Source organism: Phacochoerus africanus, chromosome 9 (assembly GCF_016906955.1).
Source record: "Phacochoerus africanus isolate WHEZ1 chromosome 9, ROS_Pafr_v1, whole genome shotgun sequence".
NCBI classification, from domain to species: domain Eukaryota; kingdom Metazoa; phylum Chordata; class Mammalia; order Artiodactyla; family Suidae; genus Phacochoerus; species Phacochoerus africanus.
This window is the reverse complement of record NC_062552.1, coordinates 30,184,650-30,209,452: the sequence shown is the minus strand read 5'-3', so window position 1 is coordinate 30,209,452 and position 24,803 is coordinate 30,184,650. Positions and strand designations below refer to the sequence as shown.

Genomic DNA, 24,803 nt, shown 5'->3' with positions numbered 1-24,803 from the left:
GGACTCCCATCAGGTTCCTCAGCAACAGGAACTCTGATTTCCAAGGGGTATAGGGCTGCCTGGAATGAAAAGCGCACCTCCCCGCCTTCCTGCAGCCGGCACGGCCAAATAAGAAAGTTCTGGTCAGTGAAATGAACACAGAAGTGTCCCAGGGTAACTTCTAGGAATGTTCTATGAAAGATACGGGTTCCCTTCGTCCCTTCTTCCCTCTTTTTTCCTTTCTCCTGGCTGGGAAGCTGACCACAGGAACAGACTCCCCTCCCAGGGACCCTCCCCCGAGTCAGCCCTCCGAATCCTGGCTCCACTGATGAGGTGTGAGCGGAAGTGACTGTGCTCCTTCTGGGACGTGTCCTTTAGAGGAAGGCAGCACCTCCTGGACATCCTCGGTCCCGCTGGCTGGGAACCAGCTGTGGCGGCCACACAGCTAAGAACCGTGCGAGGGTAACAGGCTAGGAAGGCAAAGCACAGTGACAGAAGGTACCTGGGTCTCTGCCGCCATCGCAATGCTGATAACAACCCCCTGCAACACTTAACTCTGTAAAACAATCACTCTATTCTGTGCACCAACTCTGGGGTCAGAAACACACCAGCCCAGGGGAACGTCTTGTTTCTGGAGCCTCGGCTGCCCAAACCCAGAGGCTAGAAGGGCTTGAGGGCGGGAGGCTGGAGTCACACGGAGGCTTCTTCACTCCCCCTCAAGCTGGGACCTCCTCTGGGGACCTTCTCTGTGCGGACTTATGGAACGGTGACCTCAGGGCTCTGGCACAAGAGTCCCAGGGAACAGGGTGGAAGTGGCACCCCGTTCCTGACCTAACTGTGCAAGACACATCCCCAAAGTCTGCTGGTCACAAGCGACCCAGGTACCCAGAGGCTACAGGGGAGGAGATGAGACCAGCCTTCAATGCAGAAAGCAGCAAAGAAACTGCACTTTTGGAAAGTCCATCCCAAAAGAGATCATTTTTAAGCCACTGTTATTATGGGTCTCTATAGCAAACTTTAAAAAAAAATTTTTTTTTTTGTCTTTTCCAGGGCCACACCTGCGGCATATGGAGGTTCCCAGGCTAGGAGTCTAATCACAGCTGTAGCCGCCGGCCTACACCACAGCCACAGCAACGCCAGATCCAAGCTGTGTCTGGGACCTATACCACAGCTCATGGCAACGCCAGATCCTTAACCCGCTAAGCAAGGCCAGGGATTGAACCTGAAACCTCATAGTTCCTAGTCAGATTCATTAACCACTGAGCCACGACAAGAACTTCTATAGGAAACTTTTAAGAAACACTTATGCACGCTGGTGGCTCAGTGGATTAAGAATCCAGCATTGTCACTGCTGTGGCTTGGGTCACTGCTGTGGTGCAGGTTTGATCCCCGGCTGGGGAACTTCCACGTGCCGTGAGTGCGGCCAAATAATAATAATAATAATAAATTTAAAATTAAAAAATGTAAAAATCATCAAAGACAAGTAGTAACAATGTCTATCTCAAGAAACCGATCTTATAACTACTAGAATGACTTTCTCGCTATACTTTATATCATCAGCAGGTGGCGTCGTTTCTATTTCCCAAAGTGTTCATGACTATCCGGAACCCCCCAGGACAGTACAATCCTCTTGCCACCTGCATGCTGCCAAGTTCCCTTCTTGGTTTGGTGCAGTGAGGGGTTTCGGAACCCAGACAATAAAGATGCTGACATGGCCCAAACACTGCCGCCTGAAAACAAAGTGTTTTAGATGCAAGCAGGACTGGACGGGCCCCGAAGTCCCTCACATCACAGATACACCCCCAAAGACCCCACATTAGGTCAAGTAATGTCATCACTTTAACTGAGAGAGAAAAAAAGACGAAAGGACTTGTTACTTTAAGAAATACTGTCCAGGAGTTCTCACTGTGGCTCAGGAGGTTAAGAACTTGACATAATCTCTGTGAGGATGCAGGTTGGATCCCTGGTCTCGCTCAGTAGGTTAAGGATTTGGCGTGGCTGTGGCTGTGGTGTAGGCTGGCAGCGGCAGCTCCGATTCAACCTCTAGCCTGGGAACTTTCATATGCAGCAGGTGCAGCTGTAAAAAGAAAAAGAAAAGAAATACTGGTCTAACCTCACAAGAACTCCAGTGCTCTCTCACCTATGCTTATTACCCTCAGACAATATACTTACAGTTAGCACACAATTACCCAAGGTTTGCAAATATTTTATTATTATTATGGAATAATAACATAACCAGCTTTATAAATGCAGATTAATAATAATCCCACCTAACTGTGGTTACAGTTCAGTAAGAAGTCTCCTGCCAATCTAACCGCCTGTTCCTCATAGGCAAAGTGTCTCGCAGCATACACACATTTGCATGCACACACACACACACACACAAACACACACACACACACGCACATTCCCACACTCACGGTCCCAGGTGTCCTGAGAAGAGACCAAGACACAGTCTGGTTCCCACAGCTCCTACCTGGACAGGAGCCTCTGGGACCGTCACAGCCCAGTGGTTATCGCCCCCTAGTGGCCACATTGAAAAGTGCACGTCACCCACAAGCAAAGCCGCAAGCTCTTTTCCCAACGACTATTTTTGGTCAAATCATCTGAACTGTTGGGCCACCACCTTGGGTCACTGTCACTCTTCTCTAATTTTGGGAGCCTCACCACACACTTGCCCTCCCTCGCTCCCCCTGCACCAGTGGCCTGGGACCCCCGGCTGCAGGTTCAGGTCTCTGCATACAAACCCAGCCCCCTCTCTGATCAGGGCGCAATTGGAGAGCAAAGACCTTGGTTCATCTCTTTGTGTTCCCGGCAAGCGCACTGCCCAGCAGAGAAGATATTCAAATATGTGGTTTAAAAAAGGGGAAGAAAACTAGGACAGGAAGGAGGTAGGAAGGACATTAGGAAGGAACATGTTAGGAGGCAGGAGAGTGAAAAAGCAAAGGACACCAAAGCCACAGTCAGCAAATATGTATGTGACCCCGGGCCATTGGCTTGCTGGATGGACAGGGAGGGCTCGGTCACTGGGCCTGGGCTGTCACCTGGTGGCAGCGAAACTGGGCTGTGGCCCACGTTCCCAGAGACCCCATGACCTGTTCATCTCATGGTCTTACTGTCTCACACACGTACACATGCTCAAAATGCTTCTGAAGGTCACCAGGAAACTTTTTTTTTTTGGGCCACACTTGCAGTATGTGGAAGTTCCCGGGCCAGGTATCAAACCTATGCCATGGCAGCAACAATGCTGGATTCTTAACTGCGAAGCCACCAGGGAACTATTTTTTTATTTTTTAATTGAAGTATAGCTGATTTACAACTTCGTGTTAGTTTCTGGCCTACAGTGCAGTGATTCAGTCTTACACACACACACACACACACACACACACACACACACACACACCTGCTATGATAAAGTATGAGAAGTATTTCCTTTTTCTTTTTGTCTTTTTGTCATTTCTAGGGCCACTCCCATGGCACATGGAGGTTCCCAGGCTAGGGGTCTAATCGGAACTGGAGCCACTGGCCTACGCCAGAGCCACTGCAACGTGGGATCCGAGCCGCGTCTGCAACCTACACCACAGCTCACGGCAACACCGGATCCTTAACCCACTGAGCAAGGGCAGGGATCGAACTTGAAACCTCATGGTTCCTGGTTGGATTTGCCAACCACTGAGCCACGACAGGAACTCCACGAGAAGCATTTTCTTACAAAACTTTGGAGTTCCCATTGTGGCTCAGCAGGTTAAGAACCTGACACAGCGTTCATGAAGATTTGGGTTCAATCCCCGGCCTTGTTCAGTGGGTTAAGTTTCCAGCATTGCCGTGAGCTGTGGTGTAGGTTGCAGATGCAGCTGGGATCCCATGTTGCTGGGGCTGTGGTGTAGACGGGCAGCTGCAGCTCAAAATCAACCCCTAGCCTGGGAACCTCCCTATGCCGTGGGTGTGGCTCTACAAAGAAGAAAGAAAAAAAAACAGACATCGAGGAGAAGAAATTCAAGGCAGCGACCACAGCTACTGCTAAGGCCCTAAGACAGGACATGCTTAAGCAAGACCCAGGACGACACTGTGTCTAGGAGGAAAAGATGAGGGGACAGAGCATGAAGAGAGGTCGTCAGAGAGGAACCCCGGGACAGCTGGGTCCTGGAGGACCAGGCAAGCCATTGCAAGGACCTTCAACGTGACGCTCACAGAAATGGGAAGCCACTGGAGGGATTTCAGCAGAATTAACAGATGGGACTTATGATTTAAAAAACCACTATTGGGAAGTTCCCGTCGTGGCTCAGCAGTAACGAACCCAACTAGTAACCATGAGGATGCAGTGCCAGCCCTGGCCTTGCTCTGTGGGGTAAAGGATCCGGCACTGCCGTGAGCTGTGCTTTAGGCTGCAGATGAGGTTTGCATCCTGTGTTGCTGTGGCTGGGGTTGCAGGCCAGTGGCTGCAGCTCCAATGTGACCCCTCCCCTGGGAACTTTCATATACTGCACAAGTGACCCTCAATACAAAAAATAAAAATAAGTAAAACCCCACTATTGGGAGTTCCCTGGTGGCTCCGTGGGTTAAGGATCCGGTGTTGTCACTGCTGTGGCTCTAGTTCAATCCCTGGCCCAGGAACTTCTGTATGCCATGGGCATGACCAAAAAAAAAAAAAAAAAAAACCACTACTGCTGCTATGTTTGGGGAAAAAAAAGATTCTCAACAAAGAATACTTACCAAGTGCTTCTTCTTCAGGTATAAAAAAATATTTCAGCCCGGAATAGCCAACATAATACTAAAGAAGAACTAAGATGACAGACTGACATCGCCCAAGTTCAAGATTTACTATGAAGCCACAGTCATCAAGATGGGTGTTGGCGAGAAGACAGACACACACATCAATCGGACAGAACAGGGAACCCAGAAATAGAACAACACAACATCACTCATCTCTGACAAAAGCAAAGGCAATTCAAAAGAGAAAGGATAACCCTTTCAGCAAATGATGCTGAACAACAGGATACCCACACACACAATACGTGAATCTAGACACAGACCTTTCATAAAAATTAACTGAAAACGGATCACAGACCTTCATGCAAAACTATAAAACTTCCAGACAGGAACAGAAGAAAATCTAGGTGACCTTGGATTCCTTGATAGCTTTTTACTTTTTTTTTTTTTTTTGGTCTTTTTAGGGCCGCACCCAAGTCATATGGAAATTCCCAGATTAGGGGTTGAATCAGAGCTGCAGCTGCCAGCCTACACCACAGCCACAGCAACGCAGTATCTGAGCTGTGTCTGCAACCTACACCCCAGCTCTCGGCAACGCCAGATCCTTAACCCACTGAGCAAGGCCAGGGATCAAGCCCACGTCCTCATGGATACTTGTCAGGTTTGTTAACCACTGAGCCACAACGGAACTCCCTGCGCTAGCTTTGTAAATACAATAACACATCCATGAGCACGAAAAGCAGTAAGTTGGACTTTATTAAAATAAAAAACTTCTGCTCTGCAGAAGATACTGTTAAGAGAAAAAGACCAGCTACTGACAGAACATATTTGTAGACTACGTATCTGAAAAAGCACTATTACCTAAAATACACGAAATATACAAAGAACTCTCAAAGCTCAGTAACAAGAAAACAAAAAAGCCAACAGAAAAGTGGCAAAACATCAAAACAGTCACCTCACCAAAGGAGACAGACGAATGTCAAACAAGCACATGAAAAGACGGCCCCGGTCACAGGCCTTAGGGAAACGCAAACTAAAACAATAAGGAGATACCAGGACACACCTCTTAGAATGGACAAAATCTAAAACCCTAGACAACATCAAATGCTGACAAGCACATGGAGCCACAGAAATTCTTATTTGTTGTTGACAGAAATGCAAACAGCACAGCCACTTTGGAAGACAGACTAACAGTTTCATACAAAGCTAAACACAGTCTCACCATATAATCCATTAATCACGCTCACAGGTATTTACCCAGACAAAATGAAAACTTATGTCCACACACAATGTGCACGCAATGATTACAGAAGCTTTATTCATTTTTTAATTTTATTTCTTTAATTTTTTTTTAGAGCTGCACCTCTGGCATATAGAGTTCCCAGGCTAGGGGTCTAATGGCAGCTGTAGCCGCCGGCCTACACCACAGCCACCACAATAGAGGATCCAAGCCGAGTCGGCAACCTACACCACAGCTCATGGCAATGCTGGATCCTTAACCCACTGAGTGAGGCCAGGGATCGAACCTGAATCCTCACAGATACTATGTCAGGTTCTTAACCCACTGAACCACAATGGGAACGCCTGATTTTTAATTCTGATATTTTTTGCCACACCCGTGGCATGCAGAAGTTCTGGGGGCAGGGATTGAACCTGAGCCACAGCAGTGAAAACAATGGATACTTAACTCACTGTGCCACGGGGAAACACTTATTTTTTTTTTTATTTTAAATGCTGGAAAAAGATGGAGTTCATGTTGCGAACTCCAATTAGTATCCATGAAGATGCAAGTCTGATCCCTGGCCTCACTGGGTTGAGGATCCGGCGTTGCCATGAGCTGTGGTGTAGATCGCAGATGCAGCTTGGATCCTATGCTGATATGGCTGTGGTGTAGACCTCAGTTGCCTCTAGCCGGTAAACTCCATATGCTGCAGGTGCAGCCCTAAAACACACACACACACACACACACACACACACACACACACACACACACACACAGAGACAAAGGTAAATGCTAGACAAAGAAAAAATGAGCTATCGAGCCATGAGGAGATACAGAGGAACCTTCACGGTACACTGCAAAGTGAACAAAGACAAGTGTGAAAAGGCTGCAGGCTGTATGATTCTACAGCTGGAATATGGAAACGGCAAAAATCTACACAGGCGGTACAAAGATCCGTGAGGGCAGAGAGGAATAAACAGGCGGAGCGCAGTGCAGTTGTAAAAATCGGCTCTCAAAGGCTATTCATCTAAAACATTATTCCCTGCCCTCAAAATGCTCAGTCTCATGTTACCTTATGATCCATATCCTGCCCAATTCCCAAGTGGAGTTACTATGACACACAGAAAAGGGACACGGAAAGCGGAAATGAAATCTCAAGAAGCAAGAGTGGGGAACGCTCCACAACTACTTCCATGATTTGAGCTAAAGAGTAACGTTTCAATGTTCCTTAGATGACTTCCTCCATCAAACCCCGTCATTTCTCTCCTTGCCCCACGAAGCTGCCCTTCGCCGCATCCACATCGGTGATAATGGTACAGGTATGTGATGACGTCATCGATGTGGGGGGGGGGACTGGACTCCTTCAAAGCAGGTAAAGGAGATTAGTAATACAACAGTAACCAGAAAGCCATACCTGTGGTAAAAAGTCAGGTACAGAGAAGTTAAACAAATAAGAAAGGTCCCAGCTTGAAACTGTCCCACCCAGAACTGTGGTCTTGTCATGACACTAGACAGGGCGATGTGACCTGTGTTGTGCACGTTATCTTCCGGCTGTCAAAGTAGCGACATAATAAACACACCTTCTTGGTTAAGCAGGACACCAGCCTAATTTAATCAAAAAGATGGTAACTGCACCTAACGTCAAAGCCTGTGAGTAAATTTCAACCCTGAGCGTGAGACATCCTAATCTATTCCCTTCATCTTCCCAGAGCTGGAGCTTTGCGACCACTGCTGATAAGACACAACTGCCGTGCTCCCTGTGCCCAGTTCTTCAAAGTAATACAGGTTTGAAAAGATGAACTAGAATCTTCCCCATACTAGTTTTTGCTGCTCCTTAAAGTGGGATTCTCGGGGGGTGGGGGGGGGGAAACAAAAAAACAAACAAACAAAAAAAACCTGCTGCCTTTAAGCATGTAAACAAACAAATAACCAGCCAGGAAACTAACTTTTTTTTTTTTTTTTCCCACTGTACAGCAAGGGGGTCAGGTTATCCTTACATGTATACATTACAATTACATTTTTCCCCCACCCTTTCTTCTGTTGCAACATGAGTATCTAGACAAAGTTCTCAATGCTATCCAGCCAGGAAACTAACTATTGAGGAATAAAGTGGAAGTTGGAGAAAGGAGAGCTCTGTTTATTAAAAAAAAAAAAAAAACCCTCTCTTCTGGACAGTATACACACAGCCTAAGAGCCACCACATCTCAGAATAACTTGTGTTTTAAAGTGAACACTGATCATCCAATTACCAAGAGGTATTTTAACTGAATTCCTGTTAGATAATAGAGTCTCTTCAAAAGGGAACAGAATGAAAAACATTACCTAAGAAAACTGGGCATCACTTTGGAAGTTCATAAATTCTTTTTCACGGGGCCCCCAATTTAGATGAGCGCTAATCCTCACCCTGGTATGCGACTAAAATTGTCTGCGAAGAGCAGTTGTCCCCCGACATTCTGGCTGTGGCTGTCACGTAATAGTTCAAGAATGCAGTGTCATTTAAGGAGACACCAGAATTTCCCGAATCGAATGTGGAGTGTGAGGACGTTTGTACATTACATGGTAAAAATGTTTATCTCCAACAATTCGAAAGTTATAAATCATTGTCAAAGAAGTACAAAGACCCTGGGTCAAAATATTCACGTAGATGTTTTAGTTTTGCGTATTTGTGGGTAAAATGGCAAGACTCCATTTGCCTATGCAAAAAATAGAAATATCTGTTCCCTGTTTGCCATGAACACTGACTGCAAACATAATAGCAAAAGTAATCACAACTAGGGGATAAAATGGCAGGAAACACAAAATCATTAGCAGTGTGGGGATCACAGGTCCCTTGGAGAATCTGGTGAAATCTGCAGACTTCCTTTCAAATGCACATCGCACGTGTACACAGACACCAAATTTTACCTACAAGTTCAGGGAGTGCGTGACCTTTTAAGCTCAGCTGCAAAATGTTTTCTCACCCTACTGCAAGGTTATATCAGAGTCACCAGGCTGGAGCGTGGTCTGCGCGATCATAACCTCAAGTGTGAATATTCAAGCGAGAAAATAAAAGAACCCCGGCATTACTAAGAAACTGCTCGCCTTAAGAGACACTGCAGAGGAAGCAGGGGAGAAAGTTACACCTGATCAGGTGGGCTCCAGGCTATTTTAAACATCAGGGTTGAGCAATGGGAAGAAAACTGACCTATCCAAATATCAACTTTTAAAAGTAAGTATAATTTTAGACTGTGGGCCAACTTCTGCCATATAAGCACTTTATCATTTGGCAAAACCAAATGTCAAATTTACACCTTAATGGACAGAGTAAATTTTTCAGTATAACATCTGAATTCTTTTATGGAGGGGAAAACATGAATAAAAAGAGACCTAAGTTCTTTATGAGCTGAATCAAGAGATGTTTATTTCTTCTTCTTTTTTTTGCCTTTTTGCCTTTTTCTAGGGCCGCTCCTGCGGCATATGGAGGTTCCCAGGCTAGGATCGGAGCTGTAGCCACCGGCCTATGCCAGAGTCACAGTACCACGGGATCCGAGCTGCATCTGCGACCTACATCACAGCTCACGACAACGCCAGATCCTTAACCCACTGAGCGAGGCCAGGGATCGAACCCGAAACCTCATGGTTCCTAGTCGAATTCATTAACCACTGAGCCATGACTGGAACTCCAAGAGATGTTTCTTAAACGATGTTTCTATGCTCCGATGCTCTCGGTATGGCAGGGGTCGGGTGGGGGGCTGTGGCCAGATTACCCTCTCCTGCGAGTCAAACGTACAAATGTCTTCTGTCCATTACCAGAGCTGCAGCTGGTCCTTCCTGTGACTCTGATCACGTGGTTACCAGGCAGCATCTCCAGTCTAAAAAACTACAAAACTAAGGCAACAAATGACATGCTCTTTAAAACTCCCCGTTGTTTTTATTCAGGTTTATAGTCAAAAGTAAACAGTGAGAATCAGGGTCACTTAGCAGAAGAGAACACTTCAGATCACAGGTCATTTTGCCACAGGGTGCTCTGAAGTAGCATTACGTAGGGCCCAGGGCCCTCAGGAAGGTGGCAGTCACAGGTACGTCACAGCAGTGGCCAGCCCCTGGGGACAACCCCCAGGGTAAGCCTGGGACCCCTCGCCTTCTGTTGGCCTGATGGCCAGGCTGCCTGCCTTCTGGTGACAGACCAGCCCCCAACTCCCAGCGAAACCGCTCCCAGGCTCCGTGAGACGGTAAATACTGTTTAAAGCTTCTAGGCTGGTGAGTAATTTGTTATATGGAAAATCCCAGCAACATGGATGGAGATGATCCAACCAAGTGAAGTAAGAGAGAGACAAATCTCATATGGGATCACTAACAGGTGGAATCTAATAAAAATAATACAGATGAACTTTATGAAACAGAAATAGACTCTCAGACACAGAAAACAAACTTTTGGTTGTGGGAGGGGAATAAATTAGGAGTTTTGGATTAAAAGAAACACACTGCTATACATAAAAGAGTTAATCAACAAGGATCTGCTGTATAGCACAGGGAACATGACTCAATATCCTATAATAACCTATATGGGAAAGGAATCTGAAAAAGTATATATATATAAAACAGAATCACTTTGTTGTTCACCTGAAACTAACACAACAGATAAGCAATGAGATTCTGCTGTGTAGCACTGGGAACTATATCTAGTCACTTATGATGGCGCATGATAATGTGAGAAAAAGAATGTATACATGTATGTGTAACTGGGTCACCTTGCTATATAGTAGAAAGCTGACAGAACCCTGCAAACCAGCTATAATGGAAAAAAAATAAAAATCATTAAAATTTAAAAAAAAAACCTAACACAACATTGTAGGTAAACTATTCCTCAACTTTAAACGTTTGTTATGCAGAATAGATAACTAGTACACGTGTCTTTTTTTTTTTTTTGGTTTTTTTTTAGGGCCTCACCCACAGCATACGGAGGTTCCCAGGCTAGGGGCTGATTTGGAGCTGTAGCCGCCAGCCTACACCACAGCCACGGCAACGCAGGATCCCAGCCACATCTGCAAGCTACACCACAGCTCACGGCAACACCAGATCCTTAACCCACTGAGCAGGGCCAGGGATCAAACCTGTGTCCTCATGGATGCTAGTCAGACTCATTAACGGCTGAGCCACGGCGGGCACTCCCGACCTGCCTTTATATTCTTTTCTGAGCCTCGGGCCCTCCTAAGTACTGGTCACCAGGTAACATTTCTTCACTGTGCGTCCCGTATAACCACCCCCATACTGAATTCACATGCTTTTTTCACTTCCTCTCCCCGACCCAGACAAACACCACAAAAGCCTACACACCTACAGACAAAAGGCTGCCGTCTGCACACCTCTTACCCAACACACTCAGGAGACCGACCGACCGGCCGGCCCGCCCCGTCTGTGGCCATGGGGAGGTGAAACTGAGCAAGGCCTTGTGGGCTCCTGCACACACAGGCTTTCCTGTATCCCCCATTTCTTGTTTTTGGGGAATGGGCTTCAGCCTCCCTGACCTTGCCTGAGTCCCAAAAAGCAGGTACAAACAGTTGCTAATCCGGGAAGGGAGGGGGGTGAAGAGACCAGCGAGGAACAGTCAAGAGACAACAGTACAGCCTTGGGGCAGGGCCCTGGTCCCCCTCCAGGAACATGGATAACAATACTTTTGAGTTCATCCATAGAGCTAAAGCCCTCAACACATAGAAGATGTCAGTGAAGCCTTCTTCATTTCCAGAGAAGGATCACCGGCTCTGAAAAGCCATGCAAGCTTGCCTCTCCCCTGATCCTTATCTGCGGCCCTGTTTTCCACTCCCCAAACTATAAAACCACCTCCCAACCTCTCCCAAGGGGGGGCACAGTCTTTAAGACATTAGTCTGCTGTGGCCTCCTTTGCCTGGCAAAGCAACAAAGCTATCTTGTTCTCTCTCCTTCACCCAAAACCCTGTCTCTGCATTTGTATTTGGCACCAACGGACAGAGGCCAAGGGTCAGCAACAGGCTGAGCTCAAGGCGGGGGGGGGACGCAGGAACCAGGGTGACCCCCTGCTCAGCTTCTGCCAATCGATGCCTTGGAATATGAGGGCCAAGGGTTACCAGATGGCCTGTTTTGTTTTTTCAAAAGAAGGCTAACCTCTGCATTTGTAAATGAAATTGCCTTTTTTTTTTTGGTTTTTAGGGCCGCAGCATATGGAGATTCCCAGGCTAGGGGTCAAATCGGAGCTGGAGCTGCCTGCCTATACCACAGCCACAGCAACGCAGGATCCGAGCCACGTCTGCGACTTACACCAGGGCTCATGGCAACACTGGATCCTTAACCCACTGAGCGAGGCCAGGGATCGAACCCGAAACCTCATGGTTCCTAGTCAGATTTGTTCCCACCGCGCCATGATGGGAACTCCTAAATTGCCCAATTTTTAAACACAGTTTAAAATTTTACAATAGTACGCGGGATAAAACGTAGCTACTGTCTGGATTCAGCCTGTGGACCGTCGACTTCTGGTCTCCACTCTAGATTAACCTCCCTAGAATTTCTCTCAGATCCACCTTCCTCAAAATCCTCATCAGCTACCTGTGAGCTTCTTAAGGGAAACGGAGCCGCTCCACCTGGCTTTGACCACAGCCTGCACACGGCCCCAACTTACCCTTCCAGCCTCCCAGACCCCTTGGGAATGTTCTGTTCCAGCAGCCTGTCCGACTCCCTCTGCAAGAACCGTATGTTTATGCTGACAATGTTCCAGCCCACTGCCCCATCCACACCCCGCCCACATCTGAAACCAAAGGTCCCTTCCTCCAGCAAAGCCTCTCGATTGCCCAGCCCGTTTCTGAAGTCCTGCAGCCAAGCACTGTGACAACACGCGTGTAATCATTAACCTGGGGTCAGTGGCTGGTGCTACCATCTTGGACTTGCATTTGAACCTGGTATATTCATTCAGCTTTCCAAACACTTAGATTGTTGAGTAGTGATTCCGTAATACTGTATCTAGGATACACTGGATTTGGTTCATTCACAAACCACGAAGCCCAGAGGCCTCCCTGACTGTACTGGGTGCTCAAGGCTATACACAAAGATGACTATACACAGTCCCTCCCTTAGCACCGAGAGCAAGACGTGCTTCGGGAAATCAATGGGGCAGAAACCCAGCTCTTCCACAAAGACAGGATCCATGGAAGGAGGTGACAGTGGAAGGGGGCTGGGAATAATCAATGATTCGTCACAATTAAGAAGCTTCCCCCACCCCCACCCCCGTGCCCTCCCGGGCCAGCAGGGGCCTTGCAGGATTCTGGGCACCCCTGGCATCATCAGCATCTCCCGGCTCACAGAATCCAAGCTGCTTGGTTAATTAACATTAACTGTCTCCATCTTACCTCTGAACAGAAGTCCAGCCATCATAATTATGCATAAAACAGGTGCCAGTAAATAGCTCCCTTATTAACTGAAAACCAGTCTAATTTTTACCAGATATGATGCCAAAACAGCAGCACTATTCTCCCTTTTTTTCAAATTTTACTGAAGTGTAGCTGATTTACAATGTTGTGTTAATTTCTGCTCTACAGCACTGTGATCCAGTAATACATACATATTCTTTCCCATTATGGTTTATCACAGGATATTAAACACAGTTCCCTGTGCTACACAGTAGGACCTTGTTGTTTATCCAATCTATATATTACAGTTTGCATGTGCTAACTCCACACTCCCAAGCCTTCCCTCCCCCCTCCCCGCTGGCAACCACAAATCCATGGTTGTTCTCTATGTCTGTGAGTCTATCCTGTTTTGCAGATATGTTCATTTCTGTCTTTTTTTTTTCTTTTTGGCTGCCCCACAGCACATGGAGTTCCCAGGCTAGGGATTAGATTCCAGCCACAGTTGCAACCTACGCTGCAGCTGCAGCAACGCTGGGTCCTTAAGCCATTGTGCTGGGTCAGGGATGGAGCCAGGGTCCCAGCGCCCTAGAGATGCCACCAAACCCTGCATCACAGCGGGAACTCATGCATCATCTTTTAGGTCCCACGCGTAAGTGATATCATATGACTGTCGTTCTCTTTCTGACTCACTTCACTTAGTGTGATCATCTCTAGGTCCACCCATGTGCTGCCACCAGCACCCCTCTTAAAAACAGATGACAAAACATTTCAAAGGCCCAGGGCTCAGATCATGGTTTATCAAACCAGTCTTCAAAAAAAAGGAAGTGGAATTCTCATCTGGCTCAGCGGAAACAAATCTGACTAATATCCATGAGCATGAGGGTTCGATCCCTGGCCTCGCTCAGTGGGTTAAGGATCCGGCATTGCCGTGAGCTGTGGTGTAGGTCACAGACGAGGCTCAGAGCTGGCACTGCTGTGGCTGTGGTGTAGGCTGGCAGCTGCAGCTCTGATTCGACCCCTAGCCTGGGAACTTTCATAGGCCCCAGGTGCGGCCCTAAAAAAAAAAAAAAGAAAGAAAGAAAGAAAAAGAAAAAAGGAACCAAGGCTCCTGGGAGGAAGGGTTGATTCCAGGGCTGGGCAGGAAATACAGAAAATGAGCCTGGAACATTCTGTAATGCCAAGAAAGTTAGGATGCGATCAACACACAAAGCAAGGGGACAAGCCAAAGCACACGGGAACCACCCCGAAGGAGCTCCTGGTGGCCAAAACTGAGATAATTCTGACCAGAGAGCAAGTAACTGAATGCTGAAGCACAAAGCAAATATCTGTAAGTCCACACTAATACCAGTAAATGACTGGATGAATGAAATTCTGGAAAGAAGAGACAAGCTTCCTTCACGGAAGGATCACAGACGGGGCCAGATCCTCTGAAGGGTGTGATGCTCAGCGCCCCTGCCCTTGAGTTGGGGCTGTGCTGAGTAACTGGCATCCTAGGAACAGAGCAAGAGGAGGGAGCGTGGGGGAGGGGAGGACCAGGCAAACACAACCTCAGCCAGGCTACTGAGGTCACCGTCACAGGAGGTCATGCTGGGGTCACGTAGCCTTGATGTGACAGGTTGAGAATGGCACTTCAGGAGTTCCCATCATGGCTCAGCAGTTAACGAATTCAACTAGTATCCAGGAGGACGTGGGTTTGATGCCAAGTCTCGCTCAGTGGGTCAAGGATCCGGCATTGCCATGGCTGTGGGGTAGGCCGGCAGCTACAGCTCCTACTGGACCCCTAGCCTGGGAATCTCCATATGCTATAGGTGCAGCCCTGAAAAGCAAAAAAAAAAAAAAAAAAAAAAAGAATGGTACTTCGCCCCTGTAAAAACCCAGAACCCCAATCTCACTATGAGAAAAACATCAGACAACCGCAATTGGAAGGACATTCTACCCAAGACCCAGCCAGAACCTCCCCAAACTGCAAAGGTCATTGAAAACAAGGAAAAGTCTAAGAAAATGCCACAGACCAGAGGAAGCAGAGACAGGGCAGCAACGTGTACTACGGTGTCCCGCACGGGGTCCTGGAGCAGAAACAAGGCGAGAAGGAAAAGCTCTGGGACCCCGCATCAAATACGGGGTGTCCTTGACGGGGAGGCACCGATGCTGGTCCATGAGTCATGACCAGTGAACAGACTAACGTAAGATGCTAACAGGAAGTTGGACACAGCGACTTTGGGAACCATCTGTACTTGTCTGAAAACTTAAAACTCTCCTAAAATTAAAAGCTCATTTTAAGTTAAAAAAAAATGTTCAGAGTCACATATTTCAAAAATTTCTCTGAGTGAGAGACAGAGAACGAATTAGTGGTTACCAGTTGCGGGGAAGAGAGTGGGAGGTACGGACTCTCGTGTGTAAGACAAACTCAAGGATGTATGTACAACACGGGGAATGGGGCCAGTCTTGCGTAACAGCTCTAAGTGGAAAGTAACCTTGTAAAGTTATACTTAATTTTTTTAATTTTTAAAAATTTTCTGAGTGAAAAAGAGGACTCTGGACTTAACCTTTATGCTAAATTTTTTTTTTCTTTTTTGGCCACACCCACAACATGTGGATTGATTCCTGGGCCAGGAATCAATCTGCATCACAGCAGTGACCTGACTCCCTGCAGTGACAAGCCAGACCCTTAACCCATTGCACCACAAGGGAACTCTAAAAGTATTTTGTAAAGACTGAACACTAACTTAAAGATGCATTTTTAAAATTTTTTTTCTTTGTTTACAGCTGAGTAGTATTCCATTGTGTGTATGCACTGTATCTTCTTAATCCATTCATCTGTCAATGGACATTTAGGTTGTTCCCATGTCTTGGCTATTGTGAATAGTGCTGCTATGAACACAGGGGAGCATGGATTTTTTTTTGTAGCTTTGTCCAGATATATGCCCAGGATAGAGATTCTCATACTGAGTGAGCTAAATCATAAAGAGAAAGACAAATACCATACAATATCACTTAGATGTGGCATCTAAAATGTGGCACAAATGAACCTATCTATAGGACAGAAACAGACTCAGACTTGCACTTTCCAAGGGAGAGGGGGAGGGAGTGGGATGGATGAAGTTTGGGGTTAGCAGATGCAAACGCTTCCATTTAGAATGGATAAGCAATGAGGCCCTGCTGTACAGCACAGGGAACAAAACCCAGTCTCTTGGGACAGACCATTATGGAAGATAATATAAGAAAAAGAATGTATACATACGTATGACTGGGTCACTATGCTGTACAGCAGAAATTGGCACAACACTGTAAATCAACTATACTTTAACAAAAATTTTAAAAAGGCTTTAAATTTTTTCCTTGCTCACTAGGCCTCCTTTATCATATCCAGAGAATTTATTCTGAATAGCATTACAAAAATAAATTGTCTACTCAAAGATCACAGTCAACTCAAGAAACACCTGAAGGAAAGTACGTTTTGAGGATACAGACACTGGACCGCTTCATTGGAAATTTTAATAATTACAGGAGTAGGATGCCTTGGGCTATACTAATGGGCACTCCCCGGCCCTTTGCGCTCCACAGATGAATTTACCAGCTATTAAGTATGAATATCAGGAGTTCCCTTTGTGGCTTAATGGTTAACAAACCAGACGAGGATCCATGAGTTGGCAAGTAATTAAACTCAGAAATGCAAGGCATGAGGAGAGTACGGCATCCATGTGTAAGGGTATCCGTATCCAGCAAGTAGGAAACCACGTTCCCTGGTCAAACCCTGAACCTATTCAGAAATGAGATCAACTAGATGAGCTCTGGTGAAGAAAAACCACACAGACAGATGGATGAGAGGAGAGAAAGAAGGTGACAAATGGAGGACCAGATGTCACTTTTACTTCCCATAAAACCTAAACTGAAATAAAGATTGGTATGTATACACAATGGAATAGTACTCAGCCATCAAAAAGGAAACCATGCCACTGGCAGCAACATGGATGGACTTAGAGATAACCATACTGCGTGAGGTAAGCCACGGGCCTCCTCATCTTCCTCCACCCTCGCGCTGAGCCATTATCCTCACCTCTCTGGGAACCACCTGCTCATCCTTACTGCTCAGCTCAGCACCTGCCACAGGCAAGTTAAGTCAGTGCCTGTGGGTTTTAAATCTTGCATAAGCAAAACAATAAGAGTTGCTTCCGGGACGTGATTCCCCCCAGCCCCACAAAACATGGATTATGATGAGATGGAATGCTTACAACTTGCAGGTTCACTCACCCCATTTTTAGCGACCCCTTGCATTTGATAAATGTGTCTTTGTTCTCCTAGCAGATGGTAAGTCTGAATTCTTCGGAATTTCACACTAATCTTGTCTGAGCGGGTCCCCGTGGTGGAGCTCCCCATCGGTCCAGAACAAAGCCAAGGGCCTACTTGCTGACTTCTGTGTTTACTGTCAAGCCCTGTGATTCCAGATCATCCCTGCCCTTGATAGCACACTCTTAGCATCCTAGTCCTAGTGCATTTTTAAGCAAGATGTCCTAAGAAAAGCAAAGTGTCCTATTGTCCCCAGCATGGAAACCAAAGGTCCATCAGTGACGGGCAGAAAATCACCCATCCCCTGAATGAGGGCCATGGGCTGCCTTTTAAAAAGTCTAAGCACTGGAGCATCAGACAGTAATGGCTGAAAAAATAGGTTCAGGAAGACTTGATTGGCCATCAGGATATTCAGGAGAAAAGAGCCTACGTTGTCAACTCCAAGGTCAGACAGATTCCTGATTTTTAGGAATTCTCTGCTTCTTCTGACCTCAGTTGATTGCAATTGGACATCAGTTCCCTGGAAAAGCAGAAGCTAAATAGATCACCGGGCAGAGTGCAATTTCCTTGAAACCATGATTTGATGCATAGTGAAAAAAAATCTACTAATTTATTGAAACATTAAAGGTCTTTTGGATGGATGTGTGTGCCTGTGTAACTGTTGTACAGCAGATATTATCACAACATTATATACTTCAACAAAACTTTAAAAAAATGAAAAAAAAATTTTAAGGTTTTTTGTGTTTTGTTTGTTTGGTTTTGTGTTTTTGTTTTTGTTTTGGCTATGCCCACAGCATGCAGAAGTTCCCAGGCCAGGGATCAAACTCACACCACAGCAGTGACTATGGTAGATCTTTAACTCCTAGGCCACCAGGGAACTCCCTAAAAGTTTTAAATTGCAAAGTACCATCCAGGACTCCAGAATTAGGAGAATAACAATAACATTCACTGCATTATTGAGTTACCATATGCCAGGCGCTCTGCCAAGAAATCTCAAGCAGTAACCCACATTCACCTCACATAACCCTAGGAAGTGTGTACAACTGCTCCTCCCATTTTATAATCGAGGTACAAAGATGTTCAAACTAGAGCACAAAACAGCGTGACGGACTCTGCCTGTGGGCTCCCCCAGTGAACCTGCCTTAGGTAAATGCAGCTGGAACCAACAATCCTGTAGTCACAAAAATTAAGTACGCGTCTGCTCATTATCACCTCCAATTTCATTTCAGATGAGTAAACTGAAGCGCAGAGAGGTAGAGTAATTTAACCAAGGTCACTTAAATCAGGACTGGACTTGGAAGGTCAGCTCTCTAAACCAAACTAGACTAAATGCTTTGCATTCCTAGACACTGCACAAAATGATACAAAATAGCTTAGGTATTTTATGGGCTTAAGCACTTCATTATTCAAGACAGGCTGCAAGTCTCACCAGAGTTATTCACATGGAAAAATATGAAACACTGTAACACACACCACAAAAGATAAAATTAGACTTCCACCTCTTCAGAATGAAACTCAAAGGTTACAGAGAAGCATAAGAATTACTCATGGGTATTTCTTGATCATACCCATATGCAGAGATTATTAATAACCAAATAAACGCCAGGCTTTGTTTAAAAAAGAAAAAGCATGGCTATTAAGAGATTCTAACATAGAAATTTTTTTTTGTCTTTTTTTTGCTATTTCTTGGGCCGCTCCCACGGCATATGGAGGTTCCCAGGCTAGGGGTCTAATCGGAGCTGTAGCTGCTGGCCTACGCCAGAGCCACAGTAACGCAGGATCCGAGCCGTGTCTGCAACCTACACCACAGCTCACGGGCAACGCCAGATCGTTAACCCACTGAGCAAGGGCAGGGACCGAACCCGCAACCTCATGGTTCCTAGTCGGATTCGTTAACCAGTGCGCCACGACGGGAACTCCTAACATAGACATTTTTTAAAATTTATTTTTATTTATTTTTTTTTAGGGCTTCACTGTGGCATATGGAGGTTCCCAGGCTAGGGGTCCAATCGGAGTTGAAGCGGATGGCCTATGCCACAGCCACAGCCACACCAGATCTGAGCCGTGTCTGCAACCCACACCACAGTTCATGGGTAGTGCCAGATCCTTAACCCACTGAGCAAGGCCAGGGATGGAACCTGCGTCCTCATGGATGTAGTTGGATTTGTTTCCACTGCGCCACAAGGGGAACTCCAAGAGATTCTAACATGGAATTCTTTAATAACTTTCTATCACAAGTGAGTAATGTTACCTTAATAAAACAAATATTAGTAAAGAAAAAAAACAACCTTCATGAAATATTCGTGCTCTTAAAAATCAGACTCCAAACAACACTCGAATTTAACTGTTAGTCATAAAGAAAGATGCTATTAAGTTTTTCCTCGCCAAATATCTTGAAGAAGAAAAGCTTAGTAAATACTGAACCGTATAAGATATACTTCTATTGGTTAGTGTCCAGCTTCTGAAAAAAAAAAAAAAAGCTAGAATAAACTTGCATGATCAAGAGACCCCCTCTGCTATGTGGCTACCACACAATCTGTAGAGTTAAGACCCTTGAGTTCGGTCAGTTACAGATGAAACTCACATTTTTTTCAAGTATTAACAGAAGCAAGGTATTTTTTCAATGTCAAGACATGTCTCAACACAAGAGTCTATTCCAATGAAATGATGGATCTGCCATAATCTAACCAACTCCCCAATATTGAGCAGTTAGAACCGCTTCCAATTCTTCATGATTACTATTAATACTGCTGTAACCAAGACCCTTGTTAAACCTTTATTCAAATTGACTTCCTCTTCTAATAAATTCTGTTTGTTTTTTTGTTTTCGTCTTTTCTAGGGCCACCGCACCTGCGGCATGTGGAGGTTCCCAGGCTAAGGGTCTAATTGAAGCGGTAGCTGCCAGTCCACGCCAGAGCCACAGCACCGTGGGATCCAAGCCTCATCTGCGAGCTACACCACAGCTCACGGCAATGCCAGATCCTTAACCCACTGAGCAAGGGCAGGGATCGAACCCGCAACCTCATGGTTCCTAGCCGGATTCGTTAACCACTGAGCCACGACAGGAACTCCCCCTTGTAATAACTTAAAAGTGAAATTTCAGTCAACATGAATATATACCTTATCCTGCAGAAATATTGTATCATTTCCTGTCTGTATATCTTTAAAAGAAATACTGTTTGAAATAGCACAATATGAAATACCTAGAAGTCTACACTAATTTTTAAACATTAGTATATTTTATATATATATATAGTTAGTGCGTATATGTGTACATGTATACACACATCTCTATTATACAAACAGTATCTTTTTAAAATACTGTGCTTTTTTATTGCAGGGGAAAATGCATAACATAAAATTTACCACCTTAACCATTTTTTTGGGGGGGGCACACCTGCAACATATGGAAGTTTCCAGGATAGGAGCTGAATCGAAGCTACAGATGCCGGCCTACACCACAGCCACAGCAACTCGGGATCCGAGCAGCGTCTTCGACCTACATCACAGGTCACAGCGATGGTGAATCCTTAACCCGCCGAGTGAGGCCAGGGATCGAACCCCCACTTTCATGGATACTAGTGGGTTCATAACGCGCTAAGGCACAATGGGAATTCCCATCTTAACCATTTTTAAGTGTAGAGTTCGTTAGAGTTAAATGTATTCACACTGCGATTCAGCCAACCTCCAGAACATCTCATCACAGAACTGCAACTTCGTACCCCTTAAACAAGTTCCCCCACCCCCATCCCTGGTGACCACCCCTCTACTGTCTGCGTCTATGAATATGATGACTCTAGAGACCACATGTAAGTAGCACCATACAGTATTTGTCTTTTTGTGACTGGCTTGTGTCCCTTAGCGTAATGTCCTCAAGCTCCATCTGTGCTGTAACACAAGTCAGAATTTCCCTCCTTATTAAGGCGGAATAATATCCCATTGCCTGTCGAGACCACCTTTTGTTTATCTACTCAGCCACTGATGGACCCTCAGGTGGCTTCCACCTCCTGGCTCTTGTGGATGGTGCTGCCCTATAAAATACTGTGCTTTCTCACCAATAGTCATAAATACAGTCAAACTATGACCAAGTCCTTGGCACAAAGAACTCCAGTGATTTCATCAAGGGGAGAGAGAGAGAGAGAGTAATCCCATGAACATGTCTACACCTTCCGCATACCTGCTGGACCAGAATGTGCCACTTCTGAGCACATTCAACCTACTGTAGAAAGAAATCATGCACGAGGAATGAAAAACAAACAAACATCTCCACTGGGTGGAGTAAAAAAAAAAATTTTTTTTTTTAATCTAATCCTCTATGATTTACTCACTTACAGTTACTAGCGCGGTAGGTATTAGGTGTTACGATGCCGATTTTACAAAAAAGAAAATGGAGGCTCAGACTGCGTTAGCCATTCACCCAATGTCTCAAAGTCTGAATTGCCAAGCAACTTATGTCTAAGTTTAAAGCTTCTGTTCTCTTCATTCTTTTATGCTACAAATTATCTTGTTAATTTCCAGTCACTAACACCTATGATAGATAAAAACACTGCCCTTCTCAGAACATCAAGCTTACACACTTTAGACACTTACTTTCTCTTCTCATTCAGAAATCTGGGGAGAAAACACACCCTTTTCCTCCTTTGGGGCCCCCTCTAAGAATATGTCATCAGTCACTAAATATATCTACCTCATGTATTGACTTTCATTTGTTCAGAAAGAAACTATGGTTTGCTGGTTGGTAGGCTGGAAACTAAACATGTTTTATTACCGTATTTTCTCAATTACTGATGAGCTTAAAACACACGATTAACCACACTCTGGGTGAAGGAATCTACAGCCATTCTAACAAAGAAAAAGAAAATTGTACTAGTAAACCTGCAAGCGTCCAGTGATTGATTTTGCTGCAGAACAAAAGAAAGCAGCCAGATCCTTCAATGAGAGTAACCCCACTGCCTGCCCTTGGCCAGCAGTACCAATGGTCCTGCTCAGTAGGATGCTACTGATGAGAGGGTAAAGAAGCAATCTGCTAAGTTCCTCCCCACGGGAAGACTGAAGCTGGGAGACGAAAAGCAAACACACCTGGAATGAAAAAGAAATGCAACCAAGGCTAAGAGACCCGGTGGACAGAAGCAGCTGATGCCAAAAGCTGTCTCAGATCTCGGCCACTAGGTATCCATACACCAAATCCTTTATCCTTGCATCCTTTAGCAGGAGGTAGCTGCCTCACAAGTTTCTGTATCTTGAAACCAAGTAAGACTGGTAAGGATGAGGTGTCGTAACAGAGGCCCTGTTCCATGTATACTGCAGGACAGAGCAATTAGCTAAGTATATGAACGTGGTTACCAACCAGGAGGATTTAGTGGGAGAAGGGGAAGAAGAACCTGTGTACAGATCCAAATAGTGAGCACTGCTAATGAACTTAGGATGTGCAGTTTTTACAGCATCCAAGACATGGAAGCAATGTAAATGTCCATCAACAGAGGACTGGATAAAGAAGATGTGGTACTTACATACAACGGAATATTACTCAGCCATAAAAAAGAATGAAAGCATGCCATTTGCAGCAACATAGATGCAACCAGAGATTCTCATAGTAAGTGAAGTAAAAGACAGAGAAAGACAAACATCATATAATATCACATATATGTGGAATTTTAAAAAAATGAAACAAATGAACAAATTTACAAAATAGAGAGAGATTCATAGACATAGAGAACAAAAGGGAATGATGGGGAGAAGGGATGGACTGGGGGTCTGGGATTGGCATGTGCACACTGAGCTGCATGGAATGACTGGCCAATGGGGGACCTGCTGTACATCACAGGGAACTCTACCCAATATTCTCTGATGATCTATATGGGAAAAGAATCTGAAAGAGAATGGATGTGTGTACATGTGTAACTGAATCACTTTGCTGTACAGCAGAAATGATCACAACATTGTAAACCAACTGTATTTCGATAAAATTCAAAAAATAAAAAAACGGAATAAAATAGGTAACTAACAAGGACCTATGGTATAGCACTGGGAACTCTACCCAATCTTCTGTGATAACCTATACGGGAAAAGAGTCTGAAAGAGAATGGACATGTATATATGTATAACTAAATCACTTTGCTGTATAGCAGCAATTAATACTACATTGTAAATCAATATGACAATAATTTTTTTTGTCTTTTTTGCTGTTTCTTGGGCTGCTCCTGCGGCATATGGAGGTTCCCAGGCTAGGGGTCGAATCGGAGCCATAGCCGCCGGCCTACGCCAGAGCCACAGCAACATGGGATCTGAACTGCGTCTGCAACCTACACCACAGCTCACGGCAACAACGGATCCTTAACCCACTGAGCAAGGCCAGGGATCGAACCTGAAACCCCACGGTTCCTAGTCGGATTCGTTAACCACTGAGCCACAACGGGAACTCCAATATGCCAAGTAAATTTTTTTTAATAAAAAAAAGAAAATAGGTATCTATTTTCTAACTATTTCCATTGGAACAACCTAGAAGCAGTGGTACCCAGCCAGCAACAAGAGCATCTCGCATCCAGATCTCAACCTCTCAACACAAATCCTTCCTAAATAAACCAGGACTCATAGACTAACTGACAGCAGATCCTGGGCAAGCAAAGTTCAAGGTGAACTAGAAATATCCTGTGCCAGAAAGCAAAGAAATGCTTCCAGATTAACAAGAACGTGGCAAAAAGACACAGAAGCCAGCTGCACTAGTCACACTTGGGTCAATTTGAGCATCAGAAAGAAGAGCAAATGATCATGGACCCTGCCAATGATAATGAGAAAACATGAAGGTTTAAAAATACTGATAATGACTGATTTAAGGAGGAAAATGTAAGCTCTTTTGGTGGAAACCAACAGAGCATTTTTAGGGTTTCTAAACTAAACATTTTATTTTAATACAGGCTGTCAACCTGCATTGCAGCCGAAGAGTTTAAATATCTTTTCCAAATTTAACTCTCAGTCCAACTAAATGGCAGCAAGACCCACCACAGAAGAGCACGGAACACAAGCTACTGCCAGGTCCCCGCAGACATTCAGACACCAAGGAACCCGACTGGAGGGCAGAGCCGATGTGCAAAGAAGTCATTACACAACCTGAGGCCTTTTACCATCTCTTCGTATGTCACGTATCAGAATCACATTACTTGGTTCCGATTAAAGAAGGCAGCCTGAACTCCCAGTTCACCTCTACTCTCTCCTGAAAGCCCACACATTGACAGTCAGGAGATTTATTTTTA

The 24,803-nt window shown here is 45.2% G+C and overlaps 1 protein-coding gene across 15 annotated transcripts in view; it reads right to left on the bottom strand.

The window, feature by feature from the left end:
• Positions 1 to 24,803, bottom strand: part of DST (dystonin) — a 496,303-nt gene that overhangs the window by 307,872 nt on the left and 163,628 nt on the right. The gene's annotated exons all lie outside the window — the stretch shown is intronic.